This window comes from Podarcis pityusensis (assembly GCF_964106645.2).
Source record: "Podarcis pityusensis genome assembly, chromosome: 17".
Lineage (NCBI taxonomy): Eukaryota > Metazoa > Chordata > Lepidosauria > Squamata > Lacertidae > Podarcis > Podarcis pityusensis.
The window spans coordinates 33,771,126-33,783,217 of record NC_138042.1 but is presented as its reverse complement, the minus strand read 5'-3'; the positions used below and the strand labels follow the sequence as shown (position 1 = coordinate 33,783,217).

General features: G+C 44.6%; 1 pseudogene across 1 annotated transcript; it reads right to left on the bottom strand.

Annotated features, from left to right (window-relative positions):
- Positions 1–562: 562 nt before the first annotated feature.
- LOC308466558 (V-type proton ATPase subunit e 1 pseudogene) lies at positions 563–1,234 on the bottom strand (annotated as a pseudogene). The gene has a single exon. The product of its transcript is annotated as a V-type proton ATPase subunit e 1 pseudogene (transcript).
- Positions 1,235–12,092: the final 10,858 nt, after the last annotated feature.

The window sequence follows — 12,092 nt, the reverse complement described above, 5'->3', positions numbered from 1 at the left end:
TGTGGCTCTGGTCTATAAATGGATCTGCCAATGAGCAGGCATTGAATCATGTACCCAGGGGCATGGAAGTCCTCCAAGTTATAACCAAAGCTGGGCTCACATTTTGCTACACCTTCATACCAAACAGGTTACTCAGGGGTTGATCACCCACCACATTCCCTCCTGCTGACTTTCTACTGAGTTCCTGTCAATCTTTGTTGTCAGGTTTGCCTTGATCTTTGAGTGCCTAAGGCTGGGTATTGGCAACCTGGGCAACTTGTGGCAAGGAAGTGGGGGAGAGGTTGGAAACACATCCTTCCAATTCTCTTAAGATTTACAGCACATGTCATTCCAAACTGGCTCTTCCAAGATTTGGGGGAACATCTATAGCCCACAAGGAAAACACCTGAGAGGGTAGCATGCTAAGGAGAGAATGGTCACCTAGAAAGAGAAAAGAAACAATTGAAGGATCTCAGAAAGAACCTAAGGTAGAGATATCAAATTCCGGTGTGGAGAGTCTCTCTTTGCAGTGTCTGTAAGCTTCAGAACAGAAGAAGGTAGGAATACAAGAAAGCAGGAAATGTATTTGGTTGTTTCTTAAAGTTATCAGACACAGCATTCAGACTGTGCTTGTGAACTGGATCAGTAGACAGTCTAGTATAAAAATTGGTAAGGCAAATAAATGCTCAGAGGCAATTCTCAGTTCCATCTAGCCACTGCCAGTGCAGAGAAGAGGGATGGAATATTATTTATAATACTTGAAATTCAAGCACAACATTGTACTGAGTAGAAATATAGGTATCTATTAGGCACTTTCAAAGGTGAAAAAACAACAAGAGTAGGCAAACATTTCTTGTAATAGAACAAACAGTAAGGCATTGAGCAGATGTGGTCGGATTCAAAGTACGCTAGAAGGCATCTGGATCAACAGGGCTTTACATAAAGAAAATCTCTTCGTATCCCAGTCCACAAACTGCAATAGAAAAGCACATTGGTTAAGGCCAGTGGTACTTTAGATATGTAATTACTTCACTTTTTAACTGTGGTCCGAAGAGAGGGTTCAGCTGAGCCAGGATTGCAATCAGTCAGAAGAGATAGCAGCAGACAGCACATGTCACCAACATTGTGTTAATAACACCCCGGTTAGGCCCCTTGGGCACAAACCACAGCACGCCAAAGACGACCACTGTCCAGAACATGCTCATGACGGTGGTGGGCACTGCGAGGCCACCGTACGCCATGGCCGGGCTCTTGCTCGCTCGGTAGTGGTTACTCTTGGTTCTTTTTCTGCATGACGTGATATCTGCATAGCATGACTAGCATGACCCTGTGATAGGACCTGATTACATTCCTTTTCCCCACCCACAAGACGTCCCACCAGGGAAGGTTGTGGAATGAAAGGATAAAATTTACAGCCTGTAATGCTTTGAAAGAGAATGATGAAAATGATGTATAGATGGTATATTACACAGTGAAATTAGCTAAAATGTATAAAACAAACAATAAATGTTGGAAATGTAAAGAAAAAGAAGGAACATTTTATCATATGTGGTGGGAATGTAAAAAAAGTAAAGAACTTCTGGGAAATGATATATAATGAGATGAAAAAGATGTTGAAATATACATTTTTTAAAAAACAGAAGCATTTTTACTTGGTATTATAGGTCACGACATTACTAGGCAAGATGTTAAATTGTTTTTATATGCAACAATTGCGGCAAGAGTATTGTTAGCCCAGAAACAAGAAAAAATTCTGACGAAAGAAGAATGGCAGACAAAATTAATGGACTATGCAGAATTGGACAAAATGACAGCAAGGATTCGAAACCTGCGGGACCAGAGATTTACAGAAGATTGGAAGAAATATATGAATTATTTGAAGAGCAACTGTAATCAACAAATTCCGCTAGTAGGACTACAAGAAGTTTTGTAAGGAGAAATATACGAAGTGTTACAAAGTAGAAAAAGATAGAGATATTGGTTATGAGTTTGAAATGTAATAGGGAAGATAAGAAATGCATACTAAGAGATTAGATTGGAAATTTTTTAGACAGGATTGATGGAAGTTAAAAATTTTTTGAATAAGATGTAAAAGTATGTTTAATTACTGTTGAAAATGATATGTTAAAAAACTAATAAAAAAATTATATATATAAAAAGACGTCCCACCAGGGATCACTTGGAAATACTAATGCAACTGGTCTGCATACCCTCCTGGTGTCCTGATTTCTAAGGGTCAGTCAAAAGCCGCCTAGCTTCTGATTTGATTCTAAAGGTAAAGGGACTCCTGACCATTAGGTCCAGTCGTGACCGACTCTGGGGTTGCGCGCTCATCTCGCTTTATTGGCCGAGGGAGTCGGCGTACAGCTTCCGGGACATGTGGCCAGCATGACTAAGCCGCTTCTGATGAACCAGAGCAGCGCACAGAAACGCCGTTTACCTTCCCGCTGGAGTGGTACCTATTTATCTACTTGCACTGTGTGCTTTCGAACTGCTAGGTTGGCAGGAGCAGGGACCAAGCAATGGGAGCTCACCCCGTTGTGGGGATTCGAACCGCCGACCTTCTGATCGGCAAGTCCTAGGCTCTGTGGTTTAACCCACAGCGCCACCCGCATCCCGATTTGATTCTAGAATGTCCCTATTTCGCCCGCCAGTGCTGCCACCAAGCAAGCTGGGAGTCGCCACCCTTCTGACACTGGGTAGCAGGCTACTAGCCAAAGGCCTTGGACTTGTAAGACGGCGCTTGTACTCTTAAGGAAGAGAGGGAATCAATAAGGAAAATCAGAATGCAGGAGGAACAATGGTAGACAAAGTGACCCACTTCCCAGATAATGCTTATGCGCTGCAGAAACATAATGTTCTTCCCCAACACTATAGAATCTCGCTAATATCTTACTAAATGTGCGTATGAACCAATTACTGGTGAACAAAGGGATCATTATTCTTAATTACGCCTCCAGTCACTTTCTTAACAAAAAGGAGATAACGTTGCATATAAAGTAGGAAAGGCCTGCACGGAGATGGGGTTTTAAGCAGCATTATTCTCTGAGTCATCATTTAAACCTCAACAAAGTATACGCTAAAGTGGATAGAAATTTGGCGCGGCTCGTGAGAGAGAGATGGATACAGAAACTGAGGAAAATAATACAGTTCACTGGTTCACCTCAGACAATTAAAAGTATTCCCCGGGTGAACAGAAGTGAGAAGCGTGGCTTTCTCAGCTTTTGCTTTCCATCTGTGACTGAGCTTTGCAGTGCCAGGGGTGCTCTGGTCCTAGGTGCACAATTTTTGAGGGGGTGCGAACCAGGCACCCCCAAACAGGTGACCCCAGCATGGCCCGGCCCGGTGTTCCTCTCCACCCACCAAGGCCGTGTCAGCCAGCTGGGCTGCCCACTAGGCACCAACGCTACACCGCTGACCCTGAGTGTTGAGGTTTGGGACTTAGATGGGTACAAAATTGCTCTCTAGCCCCAAAATTGATACAGTGGTACCTTGGGTTACGTACTTAATTCCTTCTGGAGGTCCGTTCTTAACCTGAAACTGTTATTAACCTTGAAGCACCACTTTAGCTAATGGGGCCTCCCGCTGCCGCCGCACTGCTGCAGCACGATTTCTGTTCTGATTCTGAAGCAAAGTTCCTAACCCGAGGTACTATTTCTGGGTTAGTGGAGTCTGTAACCTGAAGCGTATGTAACCTGAAGCGTATGTAACCTGAGGTACCACTGTATTGCAAAAAATTAAAATGCTCTGTGTTACCCTTTTCTCATAAGGATATGCACTGGACTAGAAGGTGACTCCTCCGACTTGGCTTAGAATTTATCAACCAAAGAAGTTGTTGTTGTTGTTTAGTCGTTTAGTCGTGTCCGATTCTTCGTGACCCCCTGGACCAGAGCACGCCAGGCACTCCTATCTTCCACTGCCTCCCGCAGTTTGGTCAAACTCATGCTGGTAGCTTCAAGAACACTATCCAACCACCTCATCTTCTGTCATCCCCTTCTCCTTGTGCCCTCCATCTTTCCCAACATCAGGGTCTTTTCCAGCGAGTCTTTTCTTCTCATGAGGTGGCCAAAGTATTGGAGTCTCAGCTTCAGGATCTGTCCTTCCAGTGAGCACTCAGGGCGGATTTCCTTAAGAATGGATAGGTTGGATCTTCTTGCAGTCCATGGGACTCTCAAGAGTCTCCTCCAGCACCAGAATTCAAAAGCATCCATTCTTCGGCGATCAGCCTTCCATACATCACTACTGGGAAAACCATAGCTTTAACTATACGGACCTTTGTTGACAAGGTGATGTCTCTGCTTTTTAAGATGCTGTCTAGGTTTGTCTTTGCTTTTCTCCCAAGAAGCAGGCGTCTTTTAATTTCGTGGCTGCTGTCACCATCTGCAGTGATCAAAATTGCTCTCTAGCCCCAAAATTGATATTGCAAAAAAATTAAAATGTTAGTTACCCTTTTCTCACAAGGAAATGCACTGAACTAGAAGATGACTAGTAGTCCCCTGGCTAGCTTAGAATTTATCAACCAGAGAAGTAGGGAATGCCAAATAAAAAAGAGGGGATTACCAAAGACGTTCAGGGAACTGGGGGAATACCAAACAACAGAGTGGGGAATACCAAACAAATTCTAGCCACTGGAGACTGGCCAGTCAGATGAATGCGACAGGCCTCCTTTTCTGGCTTCAACACCTGCTTTTCAGAGGTATTTTGCATCTGAACATGGAGGTTCAATTTAGCCAGGGTGGTTAGTAGCTGCTGTTAAGCCTCAGCTCCATAAATTTGTCTACTAATCTGCCCCTCACAACATCTAAATGAATAAATAACAATATGGAAGATATTTTTAATTTTTTTAAAATTTGTTTTATCACTCTGGATGACTTTAGGAGGATGGGCAGGAGACAAATTCAGTAAATAAATGGATAAATATTTTGGCAGTGAATGCCATAAGTCCACTGTTAATTTTATGGAGTACCTCCTCTTCCCATAATAGCTTTGAGTGGGTGGTCCAAAGTTCGTATTATGAGGCATTATTATTATTCATTTAACCTACTGGGAAATAAGCCCTTAAAGAGGTGACAAAATAACCTGAACTTCTTGAATTCGGTCACTATGTTGTTTCTGTAAAATAAAATTAAAAGAAAGGAATCTGCAAGCAGCACTGTCCAGACCTGACTTGAGTAAAAGACGTAACTAATGGAGAATGGGAGGCATTATGGAGGAAGCCCTGCTTAAAGCCATTTTGGCTGCCATGAAGGAGCTAATTCTGAAGCTGGTGTATCACGGACACTTCACACCAGTGAAGCTGGATTACTGCAATCAGGGCCGGATTTAGATTTGATGAGGCCCTTAGCTACTGAAGGGAATGGGGCCCTTTATATGTCCAGCTGTCCTTTGTCAACAACAAACTGTCACTGTTTTTTTGTGTTGAATACATGCTATATGGTAATTTATGGACCTATCTAAAGCCATTTGCACATAACAAAATATGTGTTTTATCAAAGTAATTGCTGAACTGAAATACAGTTAAGAAGAAGCTATTTTTTATCTTATATTCTGAAAATGTACATCCAGGTTTTTCCCCCTTTAATTTTTTTGGGGGGCCCCCAAGAGACTGGGGCCCTAAGCTATAGCTTGTTTAGCTAATATGTAAATCCAGCACTGACTGCCATGCGTTACACGTAGGGCTGCCTTTGAAGACGGTTCAGAAGCTTCAACTGGTGCAGAATTCAGTGGCCTGGTTGCTCAATGGGACAAGATGGTTTGAGCATATCACACTGATCCTGGTCCAACTGCACTGCCTGCCATTTAGCTTCTGTGCCCAATTCAGTGTTCTGGTTTTGAACTACAAAGCCTTTAACAGCTTAGGACCACAATACCTCAAGGACTGCCTCTCCCCATATAAACTGTCCCGGACTCTGCATTCATCCTCTGAGACCCTTCTTTGTGTGCCTCCTCCACAAGAGGTCTGGAAGGTATCTGCACAAGAAGGGGCCTTTCCTGCAGTGGCTCCCCATGTGTGGAATGCTCTCCCCAGGGAGGTTTGCCTGGCGCCTTCATTATATATATTTTAGGTGCCAGACGAAAATGTTCCTCTTCAACCAGGCCTTTGGCTGATTAATATACTACAGTCATACCTCAGGATAAATACGCTTCAGGATAAGTATTTTTGGGTTGTGCTCCGCGGCGACCCAGAGGTAACGGAGCGGATTACTTCCGGGTTTCGCTGCTCGCGCATGCGCAGATGGTCCAAATGACGTCACGCTCATGCGCAGAAGCGGCATAACGTGACCCACGCATGCACAGACGTGCAGTCACGTCTTACATTCTGTTCAGGATGCAAACGGGGCTCCGGAACAGATCCCGTTCGCATCCCGCGGTACCACTGTACAGCCTTTTAAATTCATCTGTGCGAAAATGGGGCTTTTGTTTTGGTTTATTTATTTACTTGTGTCTTATCTTGTATTTTATTCTGTGAGCTGCCCTGGGATCTCTTGTGGAAGGGTGTTATATAAATTTAATAAAACAAGCAAAAGAAACAAGTTGCATTACATGAAGAAGGATCGATCGTCAAATAGTTGGAGGGGCTGCAAAGCCAGGGGAACACTGCTGAGCGTTGAGAATTAGACAAATTCATGGAGAAGAGGTGTATTGGTGGCTGCTAACCATACTGAGTATGTTCTAACTCCACTATCGGAGGCAGTATGTCTGTGAACATGGGGTTACAGGCAGGAGACATGGTGCCCATTTATAACCTGTGCTAATATGGGTACTGTATATCCTTCAAGAACACATAAGTCCTTTTGGAGAGATGTTTTGGTATAGGTGTGATCAGCTCTGTAAGGTAAATGCCATACATTAACTATTTAACGTTGTCTTGTATGTCCACCAAAACTGTCTATACATTTCAAGTTATTAGAACACGTGAAGGCAATTTCCATGTTGGAGATATAATTGTCTGTTGCGCAGAACAAGTATTGTGTGTGTACACACACACACACACACACACACACACACTTATTCTGCCCTATTTTGTAGTTGGAGCACCCTATCCTTAGTCTGATTTTTGCCTTGGTATATTGGTGATTAAGATCAAGCCTTAGCAATTTCATTCCAAAATTATCTCTACTGAAAGGGGAAGGTGTTGAATTTAAGGTTACAACACTTAAAAAAGAAAGAAAAAGCGAATTCCATGTTTATGTGAATACTAGCAAACTACCAGTGAACTAAATGTGAAAAGAGCACAAAGCAATTACCAGTAGTGGAACATCTCCTAAAACCAGCCAGTTCCTCAGCAAAAAATGTTATTGATTTCAGGCTAGACTTTTTGTTTCCCTAATAGATATTGATTGCTCTAATAGATTTTACCAGCCACATGTAAAAAAGATTGATTAGGCCATAATGAGAGCTACAGTAGCATAAACTAAGCAGTCATCCAGGAAGTCCCAGCTTCAACCCTTGGCTCTGCATTACGTAACTTGGTTGGTGGTCTGAGTCAAGGCACTACCAGGCTCCTCTGCGATAACATCAGGAAGCTAGATAATAATTTGCTTTCTACTCTGGTATGCCCTCTGTTGGAGTTCATAGGGAGGGAAGAGTCTTTAAGAGGCAACAGAACTGCAGGTTCCAGTTGCTTACCTGAGCAGCTTGTAACATTTTAAAAGAAAGGAAGTCAGAACCCTCAGGGCCAAAGTCCATACCCTCCAACATTTATTTGATGAAAATAGGGACATCCTATATAATAATAGGGACGCGGGTGGCGCTGTGGTTAAACCACAGAGCCTAGGACTTGCCGATCAGGTCGGCGGTTTGAATCCCCGCAACGGGGTGAGCTCCCGTTGCTCGGTCCCTTCTCCTGCCAACCTAGCAGTTTGAAAGCACGAAGTGTAAGTAGATAAATAGGTACTGCTCCGGCGGGAAGGTAAATGGCGTTTCCGTGCGCTGCTCTGGTTTGCCAGAAGCGGCTTTGTCATGCTGGCCACATACCCGGAAGCTGTATGCCGGCTCCCTCAGCCAATAAAGCGAGATGAGCGCCGCAACCCAAGAGTGGGTCACAACTGGACCTAATGGTCCCTTTACCTTTACAATATTAATATTAATAATAATAACAATGCTTTTATTATTTATACCCCACGCACCTGACTGGGTTGCCTACGCAGTAGGTCAGGATCATGACCTTAATCCCCAACTCCCCAACAAAGCTTCTATCTGTTCTTGCACCTGAACTGTACGTATTACCACCAAAACAGACACATTCCAATCAAAATACTTAAGCGTCATATTGTTATACCCTTTAGTTGCTGCTTAACCAAACTGAAGCTGGCCAGAAAGCCTGGATATTTTTAAAAAAGTGATGTGATCCTGTACCAAAACATAGACAGCTCCAAGCAAAATAACATTTAAGAGTTTGCTAAGAAATGCTGTCCTCTATACCACAGGGCTCCTAGGGGGGAATGCAAATTTGTTCCTACATTTTGAAAAGTTCCTCCTTCCCGATAGGTTTGAGAGATTTACTCCTACAATGTATGTACGCAGCTCTAAGCCTGAGCTCCACTGGGCATGCAGAGAAACAGATTCGAGGAAAGCTGTGACAGTTGCCTAGCTACTGTTCTTATCAACATCAGATAGAAAAATATGAGCTGTAGGCTGGAATACTCAATGTAGGCAGAATATTATTTTCTGCTCCCCACTTCCTGCAATGGATGAGCAACTTGGAAGAGTCTGTTTCTTGTGATATAAAAAAACCCCAGCACAGTATATCTTTTTATTTTGCAGAATGCACAACTTGAGTAGATGGAAAACAAACATGCCCAGAGGCAGCACTTGTCCCAAAACAACATCACTCAAGTAACACCCAGTATCCACATAGTTTGTCTTTATAATGGGATGGCTGAACCATGGGGAAGCAACTTCTATGCCACAGCTGTAAATGTATGAATTGGTCCTTACCTTCAATTTCCACTGTTTTAATTCTTTTCAAAAGGGATATTGAAAGGCTTCAATATTGGATCCAAATAGATTTCAGGCTAAGGTACTCTTGTTCAGGATTTAGAGAACTAATCAGTTTCTCCACATTCTGTGTTTTTGTTGTTTTTACATTAAAGGGACCCCTGACCATTAGGTCCAGTCGTGGCCGACTCTGGGGTTGCGGCGCTCATCTCGCTTTATTAGCCGAGGGAGCAGGCGTACAGCTTCCGGGTCAAGCCGCTTCTGGCGAACCAGAGCAGCGCACGGAAACGCCGTTTACCTTCCCGCTGGAGTGGTACCTATTTATCTACTTGCACTTTGAGGTGCTTTCAAACTGCTAGGTTGGCAGGAGCAGGGACCGAGCAACGGGAGCTCACCCCGTTGCGGGGATTCGAACTGCCAACCTTCTGATCAGCAAGCCCTAGGCTCTGTGGTTTAACCCACAGCGCCACCCGCAACCCTGTTTTTACATTACCGCCTCACTTTTTCTCCAAGGAGGAGGAGGAGGAGGAGGAGGAGGAGGAGGAGAAGAAGAAGAAGAAGAAGAAGAAGAAGAAGAAGAAGAAGAAGAAGAAGAAGAAGAAGGGTTTGGATTTGATATCCCACTTTATCACTACCCGAAGGAGTCTCAAAGTGGCTAACAATCTCCTTTCCCTTCCTCCCCCACAACAAACACTCTGTGAGGTGAGTGGGGGGCTGAGAGACTTCAAAGAAGTGTGACTAGCCCAAGGTCACCCAGCAGCTGCATGTGGAGGAGCGGAGACGCGAACCCGGTTCCCCAGATTACGAGTCTACCACTCTTAACCACTACACCACACTGGTTCTCCCAGAGCTCAAGATCTGGACTTCCTGGAAGCATCTTCATTTAGACAGGTGTGTAGGCAGAGGAGAAATGGATTCTTTTTAGGTTTTGCAAGAGGCACAGTCTGTTCACAAGCCTTTCAGTGCTCTCAGAGAAACTCTTGAGTAACAGCCGCCTATGGTAACATTTGTGTGGCTGAATCCAATGGGGACAGGGCCAGCCTTGCTGTATAGCACAGGGAAGCGACTTGCTTTCTTCAAATGACATCACAGTTGAGGTGGTGAGTCTACGGCCATACTACCCTGAACACGTCTGATCTCGTCTGATCTCGGAAGCTAAGCAGGGTCAGGCCTGGTTAGTACTTGGATGGGAGACCACAGTTGAGGTGGGAGAAGTGGGATAGACGAAGTCAGGAATCATGCCTGAAATGGCATAGCACAGGAGGGAGGAGCCTCAAATCTGGATCCTAAATGTGGCCCTCCACACCTTTCAATCTGGCCCTTAGGACTATCTCCTGAATGCGAGGCTTGCAGATGTAGACGTTCTGCATTCAGTGCCAATCTTATAGGATACATATAATGTTAGGCGTTAAAAGGGACTCTATCTCTTCCCCACCTCCAGTTTACTTATGTCATGGTTACCATAGCAGCTGCCTATGAGTCATCTTACCTCAAAAGGGCACAACAGAGGAAGTTAGGCCTTAACTCTTTGTAAACTATTAGAGGGTCTTCGCTATATAGAGGCATTTTTCCTCTCTGGCCTTCCAAATGCAGCAAGGGGTTGTCCTCATTTCTCTATCAGGTTACGGCATACGAATGCCCCAGATCTCAACTTATTATTTTGGGCAAGGTTGGCTTTATTGCAGGATGAGCTTGTCAAGACAAGCTAAGGGATCTCGCTGAGGTTCATTGTTAAGCTTTCTGGATCCACTTCAGACACGTGTTTGTAAACAGGGAAATCGCGGCGGCCAAACAGGTGCAAGTAGCATGTTGACTTGTCGATAAGCGGCCACGGCAAAATTAGTCAGCATTTACAAATGTCAGAGGCCCAAAGGAACAGAAGGCTTATTCACACTGTAGATGACATGGGAGAGAAACACTAGGCGATGTTTGCTTAAGTCCTCTTTCTGGCAGGGTGGGAGCGGAAGAGAACTGGGATCAGCAGCAAGAAGCAAGAAGGAGAGAGCCGGGAGAGGCTTTTGCAGGCAGCTGGTCAGAATAAAACTCTGCAGGACCTGGGAGAGCTCCAAACGTCAACGGCTGACTAGGACTGTGTACATAACAGACCGTATTTTTCGCTCCATAAGACGCACCTGACCATAAGATGCACCTAGCTTTTAGAGGGGGAAGGCAAGGAAAAAAATATTCTTTAAAGGGAGAGGTGAGCAGAGCCTGTATGCATCCCAGGCTCTGCTCAGCGTTCCCTTTAACGAGCCGCGTGGAACATGTGTGTGGCGCTTGCAGTCTTTTCCAGGAGGTGGGGGAAGAGACAGAGGGGCTAAGCCAGAAGCTAGAACAGCAAGAGGGAGTGCTGTGAGGCGTTCCCTCTCGCTATTCTGGCTTCTGGGATAGCCACACAACCTGCATTTACTCCATAAGACGCACACACATTTCCCCTTACTTTTTAGGAGGGGAAAAGTGTGTCTTATAGAGCGAAAAACACGGTACATTTAATGCACATTTAAAGCACAAGACTCCCCCCCCCCCGGAAAGGCCATGGGAACTGTGGTTTATTAAGGGCGCTTTGGAATTGTAGTTTTGAAAGGGGTATAAACTATATCTCCCAGGATGATGGGGTTGTGTGTGAATGTGCTTTAAACGTATGGCATATACACAGCGAAAGTGCAAAGGTCAGCCGCATCCTTATTTTCTCAAGCAAAGACTGGGGACTGTTCTGCCCCTCAAGTGATACTACAGGGAAATTAAAGGGGCCACGCTCTGGCTTTGGCCTGTATCCTGTGGCAACACTGAATGGTGCTTGATGGTTCTAGTAGCTCAAAATACAGGCTTCAGTTGGTACAAGCAGGCCGTAACAGACATTACAGGGCCCAGGGAAGTCGCCCACGAGAGCTTTCCAGGTAAATATGGCTCTAATGGACTGCACAGGTGAAGGGGAGCCCTTATACCCCGCAATAGAGCTTGAGGACTTCCAGGACCCCACTCCTCAACTGGAGTTGTGCCGTGGGTCACCTAATTCATATTCTGGAAGAAATTCTCTGCTGCTTCCATATTCATAACCCGTTCTCCTCAGAGTGTGGGGATGTCAGGAAACCAAGAAATCAGAATTTCACACATTGATACGAAACAAGTGTGGCTTTAGGGGTCATTGTTTTTCCATTCATCCATGGGGGTTA